The sequence below is a fragment of the Hippopotamus amphibius genome, chromosome 16 (genome assembly GCF_030028045.1).
Source record: "Hippopotamus amphibius kiboko isolate mHipAmp2 chromosome 16, mHipAmp2.hap2, whole genome shotgun sequence".
NCBI lineage: Eukaryota > Metazoa > Chordata > Mammalia > Artiodactyla > Hippopotamidae > Hippopotamus > Hippopotamus amphibius.
Window position 1 is genome coordinate 6447635 of NC_080201.1, and position 20484 is coordinate 6468118.

Here is a 20484-nt window from a genome sequence, read left to right on the forward strand (position 1 = left end):
CTGACATCACTTTGTATGATAATCTCTAGGTCCATCCATACTGCTGCAAATGGCATTATTTTGTTCTTTTTAGGGCTGAGTAGTATTCCATTGTATATGTGTACCACAACTTCTTTATCCATTTATCTGTCAATGGACATTGAGGTTGTTTCCAAGTCTTGGCTATTGTGAATAGTGCTGCTATGAACAGAGGGGTGCATCTATCTTTTTGAATTATAGTTTTGTCTGGATATATGCCCAGGAGTGGGATTGCTGGATCATATAGCAACTCTATTTTTAGGTTTCTGAGGAACCTCCATACTGTTTTCCACAGTGGCTGCACCAACTTACATTCCCACCAACAGTGTAGGAGGGTTCCCTTTTCTTCACACCCTCTCCAGCATTTGTTATATGTAGAGTTTTTAATGATGGCCATTCTGCCTGGCAGTAGGTGGTACCTCATTGTAGTTTTGATTTGCATTTCCCTAATAATTAGCAATGCTGAGCATCTTTTCATGTGCTTATTGGCCATCTCAACAGGTGTTTATTAAGTGCCTACTATCTGCTATGCACATGGTAGATCGTGGGGGCACAGCAGTACATAAAACCATCCAAGTCCCTGTCCCATGGAACTTACATGGTAGGGAGAGATGGGATACATCCAATAAACACACAAAAAATGCATACAGTATTAAGAGGTGATGAATGCTGTGAAGCAGAATAATGACTGGGAAGGAGGATGCCAGGTTCTGTATGCAGGTCAGGGAAGGCACCTCCGAGCAGGAGCAGTTGAGCAGATATCAGGGGAGGCTGCACAGGCGCAGGGTAGAGCAGGTGCGAAGGCTCTCAGGGACATGATTGATAGAGGAAGAGCAAGCAAGCCATTTTGACCAGAGCTGAGTAAGTGAGGAAGGGAATAATAAGAGGTAAATCAGAGCAGTGGTTCAAGGCCAGTTCGTGTGGGGCTGTGAAGCCAATGGTTCTCTGTGGCAATTTGGCCCCCACCCCAAAGGACATCTAACAATATGTGGAGGCATTTTGCGTTGTCAAAGTTGGGTGGTGCTACTGGCAACTAGTGTGTAGAGTCTAAGGATGCTGCTTAATACTCTATAATGCACAGGGCAGCCCCACAGCAAGGAAGGATCCAGCCCCAATGTCAGTGGTGCCAAGGTAGGGAAACCCTGCTTTAAACCATGGTGATGAATACAGCTTTTATTCTAAGTGTGATGAGATGGCATTAGAAAGTTTTGAACAAAGAAGTGACATGAACTGACTTAGATTTTAAAAGGATCACTTTAGATACTGTGTAGTAAATCATAATTTGAATAAAAAGAGGGATATAAAAGGCTATCATTCATTTATTGTCCATTTATTATATTTGAGACACTGTACTACACACCTCAACTAGGATATCTCAGTGTTTTTCTTCATTGTTCCTACCACTACCTGACATTGTATGACATGTTGGTGCATTAATTTTTAAATATTTGTCTCTCCCAGTAGAATGCAAACTCGATGAAGGCAAGAACTTTGCTTTGTGACCTGTTGAACCTCCAGCACCTAGGACAGTGCCTGGGGTACACTGGGAACTCTGTATTTGTTGAGTGAATAAATGGCTCCTAGGATCAATTGTTTATCCCCATTTCACAGACAGGAGAACTGAGTTTCAGCATTTGTTGCCTGGACCATAGCTATAAGTAAATCGCATTTGTGTTTTGTGGCCCATTCCCAGGAGGACAATCTCCAAGTCTGGTGACAATTCCCAGAAAGAAAAGTTCCCAGTGGATACTATTCTAGGTGACTTGTCTAAGTAGCTATTGCTACACCTTAATAATCTTTGACATCCATGTGTGTGTATTCATTCATTCACCAAGTCTTTACCGAGGTCATACTACGTGCCGGGATATACTGGTGAGGAAGAAAAATGCCATCTCCATCTGTATTAGTCAGCTTAGGCTGCTGTAACAAAGTATCATAGACTGGATGGTTTCAACAGCAGAAATCCAGTCCCCCACACTTCTGCAGGCCAGAAATCAGAGACCAGGGTGCCAGCATGATCAGGTTCTGGTGAGAGCTATCTTCCTGGCCTGTGGGAAGGAAGTTCACTGCAGGCCTCCTCACACAGCAGAGGGAGGGAGAGAAGGGGAGCGCTCTCTGGTATCTTCTTATAAGGACCCTGATCCCATCATGAAGGCCCCACCCTCATGAACTCATCTAAACCTAGTCACCTCCCAAAGGCCCCATCTCTGAATAGCATCGCTTCGGGGGGGGGGGGGGGGCTAGGGCTTCAATATATGAATTTTGGGAGAATGTAATTCTTTTTTTTTTTTTTTTGGCTGCATGCTCAGCTTGTGGGATCTTAGTTTCCTGACCAGGGATCGAACCTGTGCTCCCCACAGTGGAAGCATGGAGTCTCAACCACTGGACCGCCAGGGAAGTCCTGGGGGAACGTAATTAAGACTATTGCACCATCCTCACAAAGTTTACAGTCCAGTGTGGGATACAGACATTACCTGTATGATATAAAATAGAAAATGATGAACTGTGGTAAATGTTACAGAGGAACTAAATGAGTGCCATGACGGATAATTGAGGTGGAAGAGAGGGACCAGCACGGAGGAGGCAGATTGTGGAAGACCTCTCCAAGGAAGTAACAGACAAACAAATCACCAAAAATTTAGTACAATGAAAAATACCTCATTAATAACCTTTACACCAATTACATATTGGTGTGATAACATTTTAGATATATTGCATTAAGTAAAATATATGATTAACATTAATTTTACCTGTTTCTTTTCCATTTTTAAAAAATGTGACTACTAGAAAAATCTAAATTACTTATGTGGCTTGCATTATATTTCCACTGGACAGCACTGCCATATACTATTCCCTTCCAGCTAAAAGCACTATGGAAAGGGAGAAGGAGTGACATTCCAAAGAGATGAAGTGGGAGTGGTGGGGATGGAAAGTAACATGTCGGGTGGTTGAGAAGTCGGGTTGGCAGAAATGACTAACATTTTCAGAACAGAAAATCTGCTAATGGTTCCAGGTTTCTTGTTGGGGTGCTGAAAATTTGGGATTAGATAGTGGCGATGGTTGGATAACCATATGAATATAGTAAAAACCACCGCATTGTACACTTTAAAGGGTGAATTTTATGGTATGTGAAATATAAGTCAATGAAAAGTAAGATATGAAAAAGAATAGAAGAATAGGGCAGTCTAATATCTACCATGTCTGCTATGACAGAAGAGGCTTGAATTTTCTGGAAATCTTACTAATTTCAGCTGATTTGTGATGTGTGGTGTGGGTGGCTTTTTTTTTTTTTTTTTCTCTGGTGTGTGGGTTGAGGGTGAGCAATTAAGGAAAAAGGGTCCTTACAGGTTTTGGTAGAAAGCAGTATGGAGAACAAGAGTTGACCTTCACTAGAAACCATAGTCAGAGGTGACTCGGAGAAAGATGAGCTTGGGGATCTGCCAGCATGTTCTGGAGAGCATGGATGGACCTCTCACGGGGTACCATAAATGCCAAGGGGATACCGCACCCGTGCACAATCCTCCACGTCCAGCTTTGTGTTGGTTTCCCAGCAGCAACCAGAGATGAAGGTTCCCTCCAGGGACAAAGACACACAAAGTCAAGTTTTCTCTGTGCACAGTCTCAGAGTTGATTTACAACACCTTTAGAAGCTAGCCCCAACCAAAGAGTCTCACTTATTCATTCACTCAGCTTCTCTCTGCCCCACACTGGGCTGGATGCTGGGGGTAGAATGGTGACTGAGATTGACCCAGTCCCTGCCCTCAAGGGGCTTACGGTCTGCTGGGAAACTCAGAGCCCATGGCTGGCACTATGAACTTTTCCCATTCCTGCTAAATTTATCATTGGTTATGCTGGTATTTGCTGTCTTAGTTTGCAATCCTTGTCATTGTTTTTAACTCAGGAGAATGAAAAACGGTGATGATTTCAAGGATCTCTATCTGCTCTGCAGACTCTGCACAAGGGGTGTGTTAATCTTAGCCTGTTTGGGATGCATGCCTCTTCCAAATCTCACCTGCTAATCTCAATGCTTTTGGGCTTGGCTTCTTTTCTCTGTGGTCCAAGTCACCAACTCCCTGATCTGCACAGGCTCTGTGGGTCCTTGTGTTTGTGCACCTGCAGTGCAGCCAAAGCCTGTGCTGCTAGGAAAAGTTCTTAGAAAGCACTTTAGTTAATGAGTTATGATTAGATGAAGGATCAAAGAGACATAAAGAACCAGAAGTCATGACCAAGAGATGTCATTTAGCAAAGTGTTTATTTAATCAAGAAATAACAGTAGAATGAACATTTCTTAGAAGTTCAGTGGACATCTGTTGTATTTTCTGCTGTATAAGACAGGATACCTTGAGTACAGAGATGGCAAATTGGGTGATTGGAAGGAAAGTCAATAGGGGTGTGGGAAGGGTCAAAGGACAGTAGAATACCGCTGGGCATGTAGAAGTCAGGATCCCCTTTCCTAGGTCTGAGGGGCAAAGGGAGGGATTAGTGACTGGAATCTAGAGAGAGTGAACTGTGACCTTCCGGCAAGGGAGTGAGGCAGCCCCCAGTGATCCTACAGAGAGGGCACCAAGAGGAATAATCTGATTTCATGCTTCTCCCTCCTACAACCTCTGACTCTTGCTCTCCATTGGCTGCGGTTAGTCTCCAGGATAGAGAGCAGAGTGGGGAAGATGCATGGAGAAGGGTGGGTGCAGTGTGCGTTTGCCCGTAGCCAGCACATCTGCTCAACATCCATCCCCTCTTCCTCTGGCGATGGGACCTTGCTTTGGTTTGAGGGAATGTTATGAGTTGAATTGTGTCCTGCAAAAAGATATGTTGAAGTCCTAACCTCCAGTACCTCAAAATGTGATCTTCATTTGGCAATGGGGTTGTTGCAGATGCAATTAGTTAAGATGAGGTCAGACTGGGGTAGGATGGGCCCTTAATCCAGTATGACTGGTGTCCTTATAAGAAGAGGGAAATTTCTGACACACAGATGGAAGACAGTAAGGGAAGATGGAGACAGAGATTAGAGTTATGCTGCCACAAACCAAGAATCACCAGGGGCCATTGGATGCTGGAAGTGGCAAGTAAGCATCCTCCCCTAGAGGCTTCTAAGGGAGCAAGGCCCTGTTGGTACCTTGATTTTGGAGTTCTGGCTTCAGAATTGTAAGATAACTCAAAAACAGGATTAGGAGTTGGAGGGATAAATCAGGAGCTTGGGATGAACACACACACACACACGCACACACACACACACACAAACACACACTACTATACATAAGATAGATAACCAACAAGGACCTACTGTATAGCACAGAGAACTCTACTCTATATTCAGTGATAAACTATATGAGAAGAGAATCTAAAAAAGAATGAATATATGTATAGGTATAACTGGATCACTTTGCTATACACCTGAAACTAACTGAACATTGTAAATCAACTATACTCAAAATTAAAAAACAAAACAAAACACCTTAAAAACAACTATTCTCTTGTTTTAAGCCACCCAGTTACAACATCCCTGGGACACTACAGAGGGGGCTTTCCCTTCCTCACCGCTTGGTATCTTGGTTGGACCGCTGAACCCCGCCCCAGACTGGGGAAAAGGATATTTTCCCCCTGGGATGTGGATTTGGAGCGTGAAAATAGAGAGAAGGACAAGACCTAGGTTCAGATCCCTGCTTTGCCACTTGCTGGCCTAGTGGGACTGGGATGAGGCAGTCCCAAGGGAAAAGCATACCCCAGGGGCTAGCCTCCTCTTGAGGGCTTCTGAGCAGCTAGGACACCTCAAAGGGATGCCTCCTGAGGGAGCTCATGCTGTGAGCAAACAGGAACTCATTGGCAACTCTGCTCACAAGGACTCTTTGCTAGAACCATCTTGAGACATGGAGTTTCCCTTTTCTGGTGAATGAGGAAGAGGAGGGCATTACTGCCCATACGCAGTTCACTGCGTCTAAGGGTCAGTCAGACAACATCCTCATCCAATTCCTTATTTGCAAAGCCTGGAGAAAAGGAGGAACAGAGAAACAGGAGGACTCAGGCCCAGCTTCCCACTTTCCTGCATGAAGCCAGAAGGCCTACCTGAGTGTGAACCCATCACAGCGAGGGGCACAAACTCCCCAGACCCACGACCCACTAAGGAGTGACTTGGGATAGGTCCTGTTTCCCCAGGCACCCGCCCCGTGGGAATCACCTCAGCAGACCGGCCACGGTGCTATCACGAAAGCACGGATACAACATGATGTCTGGTCACACTGCACAGAGACCATTGGCTGACCACCTGTGATATGATTGTCATCGAATAAGGCCTGGAGGATACAGTGTCGATTCCTGTCTTTGGCAATGGTGAGCTCTGATAGAGACCTGCTGCAGCCGCCCAGGGCACCGGAAGGAGCATCAGAATCACCTGTGATATGGGAGAGAGCAGGAAGGAGTACACAGCTGATCAGACTCTCAAGGATAGTCCCCCATGGTGTAGGTGATTCAGTTAAGGCTCTGCGGTATTAATTATGCTGTCCCAGGGCACACAGAGTTGGGAAGCCAGAACTTGCTGGCTCCAAAGTCTGTGCTCTTCCTCCTGTGCTAAATCGTCTCCCACTTGCATGCCCAGCAGTCCTGGCTTATTCATGCATTCATCCATTTACGCGTGCACTTGTTCAGCGCACGTCTGCAGAGTATCTGCTATGTGCCAGCAGCTGTATTCGACACCAGTAATACAGCACCGGGTGAAAAGGTCCAGGTAATCTAGTGGGGAGAGGCCATGTAGATTCAATTTCTAAGTGAGATAAGTGCTATGAAAGTAAGATATGGAGACTGAGAATAACAGCTGGAGACTTAAAGTCTGGACACAAGGGAACATTTGCTCAAGAAGGGAATATGTAAACCAGTTTCACACAATGTTGTAAATCAACTATGCATCAATAAAATTTTTTAAAAAAAGAATTAAACTAAACCAGTAAGTGTTCCAACTGGTCAGTGATTTTGTCCCCATGGGACACTGTCTGGAGACATATTTGGTGGTCACAATGAAAACTAGGGGGTAGGAGGCTACTCGCCTCTAGTGAGCAGAGACCATGCATGCTTCTAAACATCCTACGATGCATAGGACATCCCCCCAGATAAAGAATTTTCTGGACTAAGGTGTTGATGGTGACTGAGGAGCCCTGGTTTAGGCTAAGATATGAAGGTGAAGAGGATGCCAGCTCTGTAAAGGGCTCCCCTGCCCCAAGCATTCCAGATGAAAGGAACAGCATGTGCACAGGCTACAATGCCAGGGAAAGCTTAGGGTCTTACGCCGAGGAACAGGGGAGAATGGTGTGAGATGAGAGGGACCAGATGGTGTGGGGCCCCTGGTCTTGGGTAGAAATTTGGGTTTTTTATTCTTTACACGTATGGATCTCCAAGATGGGGAAGACTGAGCCAGGGCCAGGGAGGAGGGGCGCCAAATCAAGAGCTCGCTTTTGGACATGGCACGCCTGAGACACCCAGTGCACTTGGGAACATAGGTATGGGAGAGAGGAATTGCTTATAGGAGGCTTTGAGCTGTGCTTCATTCTCCACGTAGAGCTACACAGTAGCTTCACCCGGGATGGGGCGCGCTCAGAAACACCAATGCCCAGGTCACACACCTTAGAGCAGGTAAACCTGAGCTCTGGCAGGGGCGCCCAAGCATGAGGATGCCCTAAAAGTCCCACAGGGCTTCCCTCGTGGCGCAGTGGTTAAGAATCCGCCTGCAAATGCAGGGGACACGGGTTCGAGCCCTGGTCCAGGAAGATCCCACATGCCGTGGAGCAACGAAGCCCATACGCCACAACTACTGAGCCTGTGCTCTAGAGCCTACGAGCCACATCTATTGAGCCCACATGCCGCAACTACTGAAGTCCACGCGCCTAGAGCCCGGCTCCACAATAAGAGAAGCCACTGCAATACGAAGCCCACGCACTGCAATGAAGAGGAGCCCCCACCCTCCGCAACTACAGAAAGCCCATGTGAAGCAACGAAGACCCAATACAGCCAATAAACAAACAAGATAAAATTAATCAATTAATTAAAATAAATAAATAAATAAAATTCTCACAGGTGATTCTAGGGCACAGTGATGGTTGACATCCAACAGACTCGTAGACCTGCCCCAAGGTGGAGACCTACCCTGTGAGCATGGCAGCTCACAGTAGGCTAAGAAGCCTCACCTCTGTTCATGACCAAAAGAACTCTCTGTTTCGTATCTATTTAAAATTCTGTCTCTGCTGCTTTAGTGGTGGGCTGAATTCTGTCTGTCAAAACAATGAACTGCTCACAGCCTGGGATGTTCTTGTGTTACCTTCAGTTCCAGACCCCTCGTCCTGAGACTCTCTTGTTTATAGCAATGTCAGTCTCCTGGTGAAGCCCCAGGGCCGCTGCATCTCTTCCATCCCGTTGGGGATAGAATATTTACAGTCTTCTGTGTGAACTTTTCTTTCTAGCACCCTTTACCACCGTGTACTCAAAGCAGAGAAAAATACATTCAGACCTGGCCTATTCTTCAAGCTCCAGTTCAATCCTCATTTCCTTTTTTTTTTTTCCCCTGCCATTTGACTGCCTTCACCTAATTCCCCTTTCCTTCACCTCTTCACCTCTGGTAACCGCATATCCGATCTCTTTTCCTTTGAGTTTGTTTCTTTGTTTTTGAAGTATAACTGATCTACAAGACTACGTTATTTCCTGTTACACAATGTAGTGATGTGGTATTTGTATACACTTTAAAATGATCACCACGATAAGTCTAGTTATAATCTGTCACCACACAAAGATATTACATAGCTACTGACTGCATTCCCCGCACTGTATATTTCATACCTGCAATGCATTAATTTTGCAGCTGGAAGTTTGTACCTTTTAATCTTCCTCACCTGTTTCTCTCATTGCCCACCCCCTTTGTCTGTTCTCCGTATCTATAACTCTGTTTCTCTTTTATCATGTTTATTTGTTTTAGTTTTTAGATTCCACGTATACGTGAAATCACACAGGATTTGTCTTTCTCTGTCTGACTTATTTCACTTAGCATAGTACCCTCTAGGTCCATCCACGTTATCACGAATGGCAAGATTTCATTCTTTCTTTATGGCTGAATAACATTCCTCTGTGTGTGTGTGTGTGTGTGTGTGTGTGTGTGTGTGCGCGCGCGTGTGTGTGTGTGTGTGCGCGTGTGTGTGTGTGTGTATTTCACATCTTCTTTATCCATTTCCTTTTATTTCCTTTTATTATTATTGGGTATTCATCGTGCGACTTGCTCTGTAGCTGGCACTTGGGGATGCTGTGATCAGTGAGACTGACATGGCCTCTGATCTAGGGAGCTCACACCTTAGAGCAGGGTATCTCAGCCTCAGCGCTACTGACATTTGACATCAAGTAATTCTTGTTAAGGGGACCATCCTGTGCATTGTACAATGTTCAGCAGTATCCCTGGCTTCTACCCATTAGATGCCAGTAGACTGTTTCCACACCCCCAAGTTGTGACAACCGAAAATATCTTCAGACATTGCTAAAATGTCCCTTGGGAAGCAAAATTGCTCCTGGTCAAGAGCTATTGCTCTTGAAAGAGGAAGATATTAAACAAATGCTCACAAAGTTTGCAAATGTGATGACAGGGGCATAAATGAGAGATTCAATTTAACTTGGCAGGAACAGAGAGATGAGAGTCCAATATGGATACTACCTGTTCCAACCCAGAAAAATAGCTGGAATTACTTCCAACAAGAGGCTCTCTCTGATTACTTTATTGTCTTTTGTCTTCTCTAGTTTCCTACAATAGCATTCACCGATTTTGTACTATACAGCCAGGCACGGTACTGGGCATCTGGCATGCCTTATATCATTTTATTCTCGTTACTACCCTATAACCATAACCAGTGCCACAAACCATTGACGACTCACTCCATAAGTAAACTGAAGTGAAAGTAAATTGGATGAAAGCTGAGACAGTGACTGCTTCTACTTCTTCTTCATCCTCCGGGCAACCGCCTCCCACTTCATCAATCCCCACAATCCTTTTTGCACCGTCAATGTCTTCTTCACGAGTCCTTCCTGTTGGGCCTCCAAAACCACTGCCCAAACTTTCTCTCTCCCAAAAACGTCTTCTTTTGATCTTGCTGTTCCCTAGAGCTGAGGTCCCATCTTGCTCCCGCCTTTTTCCACTCGTGTTCTCACAGCATCAGAGCTGCCGACCGACCCCATCCCCTTACTGTCCTTGCACTGGGGCTCCTTCTCGTGTCCTTTACTGAAATCCCTCCGAATAGTTTTCCCAAAGCACTGAATCCACAGGTATCTTGTCATCCCATTCACTCCGTCCTCCAGACTGGATGTTGTTTGTAACTCTCCTCCTTGGAACCTTCCTCTTCCTTGGACCCCTAACACCATTCAGGTCTACCTTCTTCCTCCTATCCTATAGATCCGGGCAGCCTCCACTGCCCAGTTCCTTGTCCCGATGTCTATCTACACTCTTCTTTCCGGCATTGTTTTAGCTTTCAGAACTTTTTTTATCCTACGTATGTGGAAGACGAACCTAATTGTATCTGCAGTCTTGGGCTCCCTTTGGACTTTAGCCTCACTTTTCCTAATTCCTCTGGACACGCCAACCTGGATACAACCTTGGCACCTCAGATATAAACTGTCTCAAACAAAAGCCTTTATCTTTTCTTCAAAGTCATTTCCTTCCCCCCAGTCTCTCAAAATCTATTGTTTCTCTTAGTAGGAAGACTTTCTCAGACCCTCAGAATCCTTCTCGACATTCATTTGTTCATGAATTCACACCTAAGCCTGTTGTGGGCACCGTGCTTTACACATTGCCCTCACAGAGCTCACAATCCATCTGGCAAGACAGAAGGTCAAAAGAAATTACAAAGGGCTTTGATGAGGGTTATATAAGGAAAGTATAATGTGCAGTGAGTCTCTCCTCTTCTTCCCTACCTAGACCCAATGAGCTAGTGAGTCCTCTGATTCTCCCATCATAAAGTCTCTACAATCAGCTGCTTGCTCTCCAAACTCCTGGCCTCTGCCCCAGACTCCTAGGTGGCCTTCTCTCCTCTTACTCCTTCTCAGTTCTCTGAATTCTCACATGCTGCATTGCCTTGTAATGCCCTGTTTCTTATCCGTCCTCCCGCTAGACTGTAAAGTTATTCAGTGTGATGAATGCCTGTTATTTTTCCCCATATTCCCAGCACCCAGCACAGAGAGCTCAATAGTTATGGATGAAATAATGAACAGATTCTACTTACTCCCCTTTGCACACTACCAAAATCTTCACAAAACTCAACAGTACACAAGGTACATTTGAAATAATAACCTGGAGGTAGCCGAGTGACAGCCTCAGGGCACAGCTGGGAATATTTGGAAAATAGGGACTGACTGCTTGAGCAATGAGAAGGCACCTTGCATAGGGCACTAATGGCTTCTCATGGGAAACATAACAGCCCTGCTATTGGAGAGAACCCCCAGGGAAGTCCCTGCTCGTTCAGTCCTCATGGTTTTCTGGAGCTGCCAAGGTGAGCTTTGCTGGATGATAGAGCACTCCTTCTGTTGCTGAGAGTCTGTTTTGCCCTTGGACCCCTGAACCAGGCCTGAGAGTGGAAGCCAGGGATGTTTGGGACAGCTTAACTTGGCCATCATTGTCCCTTTCCCCCAGAGGAGGCACACCTGTCTGCACTGCTCTTTCATCTCCTTGAACTAAAAGAAGGATAGAATACCTGCATTTAAATTTTAGTGCTGCCACCTACTTATTTTATGTTATATGACCTTAGTTGTGTAATCCCTTGAAAGCCTCAATTTCTTCATCTTTGAGTGGGATTAATCATAGACATTATCTCATCAATCTCTCGATCATGATTTTAGAATATGGGTATTAGGCATGTTGTGAATATTTACCCTGCTTTCATACATTTAAAGCTTTTCATATATTTTAAAAATTAGAAGGTGTTTGTGAAAACTGAAATGAAATTAGGTATGGAAAATGCTAATCAGAGTGCCTGATACAGTTTCTAACACATAGGAAGCCTTCAATACAGAGTGGCTCTCAGCAGTAAAGTGAAGTCTCTATCCTTGCCATTGAAGTCTTGCCGTGCTGGGATTATTTTATCTATTTATTGGCTGATTTGTGTTATGTTTTTCTCCACTGGAATAAAGCTTCATGAGGGCAGAGACCTTGTCTGTCTTCACTCCCCACTGTATGTCAAGTGCGCTCAGGAGGCAGTTGACAAGTGGTGATTGGAAACATGAACCGGTTGTGTCTCCCATCACAGCTCAAGTCAATCATGCACCCTCATCACTCTTGGCACCCCTCACCCCCAGCCTAGGAGTCTTATATAGAGACGGAGACTTGAGGAGAGACAGCAGGTGGGCATTGTACCCAGAGCAAGGGCTCCTGATCCAATGCCCTCCAAAGATTCTCTCTCTAGTAGAAGAAGTGAAAATACAACTCAGAGTAAAGGATCAAGACTGAGAAGGATCATGAGCGAAAACTCAAGAGGCTAGAGTGACCACATAGGGAGCTCTCAGATGAGGCCAGGGCTTCAAAGGGCAAGAACCAAAGGTAGATATAGCATAGAACCAAGGGTCCTGACACGGGAGAAGCGCTACCCATGTAAGAAAAGCATCTGTAAGTGAAAACCTAGATTAGTCTGAGGCCTGCAGAAATAAGTTAACCACAGAAAGAGGGCTTGCCTGTCAAGTGATGGTCATAATGCAAAAGAACAAAGGAGCAGGCAAAATGGAAGCCAAGGAGACAGCATCACGCATGGTACAGCGGGCAGAACCACGAGACTCCTACTTTGCTTTCATCTCCTTTGCCAAGGGGATTACTAGACTGGACAAGATGGGGAAAGGTAAAAACGACTCTATTTCAGGAAGCATCTACTATGCACCACGTAGCACGTATATAGTCATAATCTTATTTAGTACTGAGAAGAGAGAGCCATCATGATTACCTGTTTCCACATGAAGAAAATTCACCTCAGAGAGGTAAAGCAGCTTGTTCAAAGGCCCAGAGCTGCTAAGTGGTCTAATACCTTCTTTTAGATATTATGCATCTAATGAGTACATCTGTGTGTGTGTGTGTGTGTGTGTGTGTGTGTGTGTGTATTGGGATGGGTGCAGAAGGGTAGGTCGTGGGCGTACAGCCCACCATTGACCCCATTTAAGTTTGTAGTCAATACTCCCTGGACCTCTATCACATAAGCCACAGTTTAGACACAGCATCCTCCATCCAAAGAGCTGGTTTTCTGAGCCTAATATTAGGGGGAACACTTCTTCCTCACAGCCTATGCTTCCTTCAGTATGGAGGGATATCTATCGGTGTGACAGTGGCCCTTCTCTGTCTCCCACTCCTTCCTCCCCCTTGGGAGGTGGAACAAAGCATCTGCGTGGTGATTTTGACAGAAAGAACTATACAAGACTATTTCACTGGATGCAAAAGTCTCTTCTCTCCCTAGCAGAAGAACCAAAAGGGCAATTCAGAGAAAATGATTAGGACTGAGAAGCAGAGGAGAAAACTCAAGAGGCCAGCACGTCACTAGGAAGCTCTCCTCTCTTCCTCAGCATCTCCCAGCCTACAAAACGCCTGTGCTATTGGGCTGTGATAGCCTAGCTGTCCAACCCGGGCCCTCCCTTGTGGGCAAGGCTTGAGTCTTTTCAACCCTGCCTGGACTGGCTGCACTGTTGTTACTACACATCGAAGACACCTTCTCCAAGGCATCTATCAGGAATAAAGCTGACATCTTGGTTTCCACTTGCCTATCTCTGTTAGTTCAGAACTCGGCTGGGGATGTTAAAAGGGAGTATGAATTTACCCCACCAAACAAAGCGACAACATCCAAGGAAGAACCTCTCATGGATACCGATTTAATCCTACCACATTAATTCCAGTCTGGTTTGTTTTGCTCATACCGAGAGGGCACATGATGCTAAATCTGAGTCAACATCTCAGAGGAATGTCAAGAAATTGAAAATGGTCCAGAGGAGACTTAGTAGAATGGTGAAAGTTCTGGAAACCAGGTCATGGGAGGAATGGTAAAATAAACGAGAAGATTTAATTCAGAGCAGATTTGGCCATGATATGATGCAGGCTTCACAGTTTTCAGGTGCTACCATGCAAAGGGGTGGTTTAATTAGATTATGTGACTTTCAAGGGCAGAACTAAGTGCACTGATGGATGTTCCAAGGAGGCATATTTCGGCTTATTATAAAGAAGATATTTACAACGATTAGCACTGGATAAAAGTGAAATGATTTCCCTGAGAAGGTAATGAGTTTTCCATCACTGGGGTTACTCAAACAACCCCACGGGATAAAATGGATGACCCTGAAAAGGGCATGCAGGCACTGGGAGATGGCTGCTGGAAATGGAGTTTATCCATAACTTGCATAGATGCCAAAGTGGCAGGATGAAGTGTTCTTTCCTCCTCACCACTTTTTTCCACCCAGTATCACAACAGGCTTGTTACAAATGGTGAGGCCAGGGGAGACCCCTTGCATGTGACCAGACCCTGCCTGGGGAACAGGATGTGGTGGGACCCCCAACCCCTACACCATTTTCCCTACAATGATGTTTCCCTAGGATGACTTATTGGTTTACTATCTGTATGTGAACACCCACTTTCTGTGGCTTATTCTAGAAGCTTCTCTCAGACTTTAAGTGGGAAAAGGTGTTGGTATTGGTTGGGAGGATTCCCTCCATCTTCTATTCCAGGGCCTATTGCAATCATGCTTACCCTCATTCTTCTCTTTCCAGAGTCACAGGGCTCTTTCAGCAACCTCATCCTTTGACTCTGTGGTCACTACCCTCATGGTGCCCTGTTTGGCTAAGAAGGAGAGTTATCATCTACAGATGGCCCTTTATGGGTGTTACCTCTTTCCATCCTGGCAACAATCTCAGTGAGAGCACAGCTACGATTACCTCCATTTTACAGATTAGGAAACTGAGGTTCAGACAGGTTGATTAACTTGCCCTAGGTCAGAAAGCTAGTGAGTGGCAAGGTGGGAGCTGGCAGTCATGTCAGTCATTGTCCTAAATGCATGCTGTTAACCGCTGCAACCGACTGCCCACCCTGACTGACAGTGACCAGACCTGCACTTAGATGCACATGTGTTGTTTCAAGAGAGGAACATAGTTTTGGTTTCGTGTCTATCCCTCTTCTTAATGATGCCCAGGTTAGGTTTGACTCTGTAGGCTTACAGGACCTCAGTAGATGTGAGTCTTTAGAAAATAGAATGCAATGAAATGCAGTTCCCTTTCCAGTGTTTCAGTTGCCCTATCAAAGCCTTTGATCCATAAACATGGAGCTGGGGTTTGATTCAATCTAAGACCATGCTGGCCACTGACTATTTCAAATTAAGATTCATCTGGCCCAGTCCCTGGACCTTGAGTCCTCTGCACACAAAGGGCATTCAACATGAGATTCCTGGTGGCTTCTGCTTTTGAATTTTAGAATTGTCTTTCAGTGGACATGTATCTTTTCGACGTCCTGTTTATGGCATGAAATTCATGAGCGATGGTAATTCTGAGCACAAAGGAAGGATCTTATGATGGGGACTAGTGGGCAAGCGGGTGGGGGTGGAGGTCGGGAAGCACCAGGATGTTGCATGTAGTAAATTCCACGTTAAAGAGGAGATGCCACTTTGTGACCATGGCGAATGGGACAGATCCAGGGGTCCCTGGATCATCCAAGTCAGACGTGTTCCTCCATCCCTCTTTGTCTCTGCACTAGACTTCCTCATGCTCCCTGCTTACCCTGCCCCCGTCGTGTGCTCTTTGGCCCCTGGATTTACTGACCTGTGTCATCCCCAGGGACCGGTTTATCTCCATTTGGTTCAGTGCAACAGAACTATCTGAACCATCTACCCATTAACCTGATATCTCTGGCCTTGCTTCAGAACTTTTGCCCATACTGTGTCCGAGCAGATATATATTGACACCCTATGATCTAGTCTAATTCCCAACTCTGAGGGCCCGGCACTGAGCCCCAGTGCTGGAATGTAGGGGATAAGGCAATGGAACAGGATCTGGAAAGGGTTCATCTTTAAGGGCATAAATAGGGAACGCCAAAATCCGCAGGGTAATCAAAGTTCACAGACTGACATAAACAAATGGACAAGGTAGCTTTGGTCATGAGGGAGTAAGCAAAACTAATCTTTGATCACTTTTTGAGATCAGAACTTGTTTGTCCCAGGAACCCTTCCCAAGAGGGCTAAGGACAGAGCCCTAGAGGCCACCTAGTGCGAGGGGTGGGAAGAAGGACCCAGAGGAGTCAAAGGATGGAGATGTGGAGAAGCATGGAAATGTAGTATCCCAGAAGGCAAAGGAGGCCGCGACGAGAAGGAAAATGCGGTCAGCAGTGCTGGATGGAAGCCAAGCTCTAGTGACTAGGAGGGCACCAGTGACCCTTGCGAGAGCAGCTTCAGCAGCCCGGTGGGAGGGTTTAGGGGTGTGACCAGAGGATGTTCTGTTCACGCCACATCCTGGGTGAACAGGAACACGCTTAGAACCAGGTCATCGCAAAGCCCTGTCCAGAACAAGCCAACAATGACGTCTCCGTAGAACAATGGGGCCTCTACAGCTCGGCCATGTCACTCTGCCCTTCCTACACAGGTGACCCCAGCAAAAAAGAACCGGCAGAGATAAGTACCTAAGCAAGTGGGCAGACTGGCACAAACCCATTGTGCCCAACCACTGACCACGAAAAGGGGAGGACATTTCTCCAGCTCGGTTCGTTCACTCACAGCTCACTCACTCATTAACATTTAATTGGGTCCAATGTGCTCAGAGACAGAGAAGGGGGACTTAGTCATAAAAGAGATCTGGTCCCTGCCATCAAACACCTTACAATACATTTGGGGGGACTTCATTCCATGAGTCTATCCGCCAACCTAAATATACCATCTAGAATGCCTAATAAAGTCACCTTTCAGCCTTATACAAAATTACCTAAGTTAGCAATACCTTTTTTATGCCTCTCTGTAGAAGGCTACAGTTAAGCTTAAACTGAATGATAAAAGAGGATATGTGCTCTTAAAAAAAAAAATCTGACAGACCGACTGAATTATATTTATTATTATAAATATAATTATAATTATATAATAAATTTATTTATTTACTATATTGATTGTATTATATTGTATTATTAATTATTTACTGAAGTACATCCTATTCCTGAGGACAGTATCGATTCATTACAATATAAACCAATGGCTTCGTCCCTTGCAGTATTAACCACCACTGTGTCGCTTGTGTTCCTCCATCCTTCTTCTCCAAACCTAATGAAGGTCTATGTCTGTACTTCCAACCGCCAATGACTTTTCACCTGCACTGCCCCCTCACTGCCCTCAAACTCAAACCTGAAGTCAAATTCACCATATGGCATCTCTCAATTATCATCCTTTTCAAACATCCTCATCCCCATCCATGGTATCTTCATTTTATCTTCTCTCATGGGCATATCTTGCATCCAATCAATTGCCAAGTTCTGTATCAAGCAGTCCTTTTTTTTTTAATGAAATATAATTGCTTTACAATGTTGTGTTAGTTTCTGCTGTACAATGAAGTGAGTCGGCTATATGTATACATATATCCCCTCCCTCTTGGACCTCCCTCCCACCCGCCCACCCTCCCATCCCACCCATCAGGTCAGCACAGAGCACCAAGCTGAGCTCCCTGTGCTATACTGCAGGTTCCCACTAGCTATCTATTTTACACTTGGTAGTGTATTTATGTCAAACCTAATCTCCCAATTCATCCCGCTCTAGCTTTTCCTCCCTCCCCCTGTGTCCACACGTGCATTCTTTATATCTGCGTCTCTATTACTGCCCTGGAAATAGGTTCATATTGTATTGTTTTTCTAGATTCCACATATGTGCGTTAATACACGATATTTGTTTTTCTCTTTCTGACTTACTTCACTCTGTATGACAGAATCTAGGTCCAACCACACCTCTGCAAATAACCCAGTTTTGTTCCTTTCTTGGCTGAGTAATATTTCATTGTATATATGTACCACATCTTCTTTACCTATAAACCATAAACAAGCAGAGTCTTGAGCACATAAAAGATGTTCAGCACTCACTTGCTGATAAATGGACACGTTTTATATTCTGGAAACCTTTATAGGCTACCAGTAACCGTAGCTATCACACTGATAATAACAGTGGTTAAGAGCAAGGCTTTGGGTGGCAGATGGGTCTGATCTGGGTTTAGTCCCATCTCTGCTGCTTAGTAGTTCAGGGACTTGGGACACACTTTCCTTGTTCATAAGACGTTAGTTATTAGGGTTATGGGAATCAAATGTAAAAGGTATGTAAACCTCTGAGTGCAGAGATGTTATTTGCTTTAGTCCCCAGTCCACTGTCAATGTTAATCCATTTCAACAGTCTACTGTTAACGTCAAAGGAGCCCAAATCCCAAGCTGATGCCAACAGTATTCCATTTTAGAACCTTAATTGGACTATTTAATAAGTCCTAGAAGAGGGTCACCGTCCCCCTAGGACACTTTGTTTGGAGCATAAGATAAAGACTTCCACATCAAACATATCTTTCTTCCCCTCCCTGATCTCTCCGTTGTACCCAGTTTTAAAATTCCAATTAAAATTATCCAACTCAATAAGTTTTAATGAGTGTTAGCTGTGTGTCATACCTGATTAACCAATTAGCCTGGAAGACCTTATTTTCCCTGTAGAAAGCTATTTTTCAATTCCTAATGAGGCCTCTCCTGCACCCAGCACCAGGACTCATGGTACTCTGGGAATCCTCCTGGAGGCACCCTCTGTATCCCATCTCATGGCTACAGTTAGGTGTGACCGTATCCCTCCCAGTGGACTGGGAAAGCCTCCATGCGTGCCTTGCACACAGTAGATGCCAAATCAGTAGTTAATATTTAAGATGGATGAGAAAGACTGGAGGGACCAGGATGAAAGTCCTGAGGGTGGAAAATCAAAGTTACTTATGCATCTTCTGCCAAGTTCAAAGGGTAGGTTGTGAATGAAAATGCACAACCTTGGGAGAAGAGGAAGGAATCCCCAGCGTATGTGGGTCCAAGGTTAAGAAAAACTGGGAACTCAGATCCCATCACCTGACAACATAACAACTGCATGGTCTTTAACTTTCTTCCCTCATTGCTTCTGGATAACACTTGGCACATACCGAGGACTCAATAAATAGCTGAATGAATAGAAAGAATGAATGAATGTTTCTTCTTTCCATTTCTGTGTCAGCCATTCCTTTTTCTTTTTGTTCTCTTTTTATTCTCCGTAACTGCCCCCCTCGCCACGTCAATACACAGAATCTCCTATCTTCCTCCCTCCCTCTCCTGCTCTCTCTCATCTACTAACTCCATCTATGAGTGTGTGTGTGTGTGTGTGTGTGTGTGTGTGTGTGTGTGTGTCATTTCCAGTTTACAGAGGAGAAAACAGAAGTTCAAAAGCCTAAAACTGGGTGCTTTCAAAGATCACACTTCTAGTAAGAGGTATGTAGCAGATGTCATGCTGCCCCAGATCCCTTGACCATTTCTCAGTGCCCTAATCCATTGCACGCTTCACTCCCAGCAACCTGACCCTGCGACTTTGTCCAAGGGCTGCCCAGGATGCTGGGGTCCTTTCTGCCAGTGACCATGGAGAGCCAGAAGTGCCTGGCGTTTAAGCCTCCCCTCCTACCACCAAAGTGGGTGGGGGTGACAGCCCTTAGCTAATGATTGACAGGTGTGAGGGTATAAGGAGTACAGCTGCCTGGCCCACAAATGGGGACAGCTGCCACCTGTGACCCCCCCCCCAATGCCTTCAGATCTGCCCTGGGCCATTAAGCCAACATGGGACCCTCAGAAGACTTCCCTCGATGCTGAACCCGGGCTTGGCCTCCTCCCCTTCCCTGTCCATCTTCCTTACTCCAGGACCTATGTTCCTTGGAAACCTTCCTAATAAATCCCTTTCATACAAATCTTCATCTCAAACCCTGCCCCTGGAGAACCTCCCCTAAGGCAAAGTAAATGCAAGATTCAAACCCAAGCCTGTCAGACATCAACACCCTTCTCACTATATTGTGCCTGAGATGCTGTGGCAATCTTGAGGATCCGCTCTTCACTAATATTATAGTCATTTTAAAAACTGAATGGCCACTGTAGCTTCAGGGGCCTTGAGGACGAATGTGTATTCAAATGCCCTATGCTTGCTTATTTCTTCTTCTTGCTATAATTATACATCTCAGAGACAAAAGAACTTTATCTTACCAAAGTGAACTAGGGGACTCAAAGAAAAAAAGTTTTTTTGAACTCTTTCTTGTAATTGTCTTATACCTGGGTCCATCATTAAGTGGGCACTAAAATGGACTTTATCCTTTTGACATGAGCTCTTTGTTAAATGTTTTTGTTATGTAAGTAATATAACTATTTCAGAGTAATTCTAAGGGAAAAACAAATCCAAGTGCTCTGATCCAACCATTCACAGCCTCTTTCCTTCCAGTGCTTTTCCTCTTCA

The 20484-nt window shown here is 45.0% G+C and overlaps 1 protein-coding gene across 2 annotated transcripts in view; it reads right to left on the bottom strand.

Moving 5' to 3' along the window:
* The window catches only part of HSD17B2 (hydroxysteroid 17-beta dehydrogenase 2), a 62726-nt gene that overhangs the window by 39355 nt on the left and 2887 nt on the right, over nucleotides 1-20484 (bottom strand). The window lies entirely within an intron of this gene.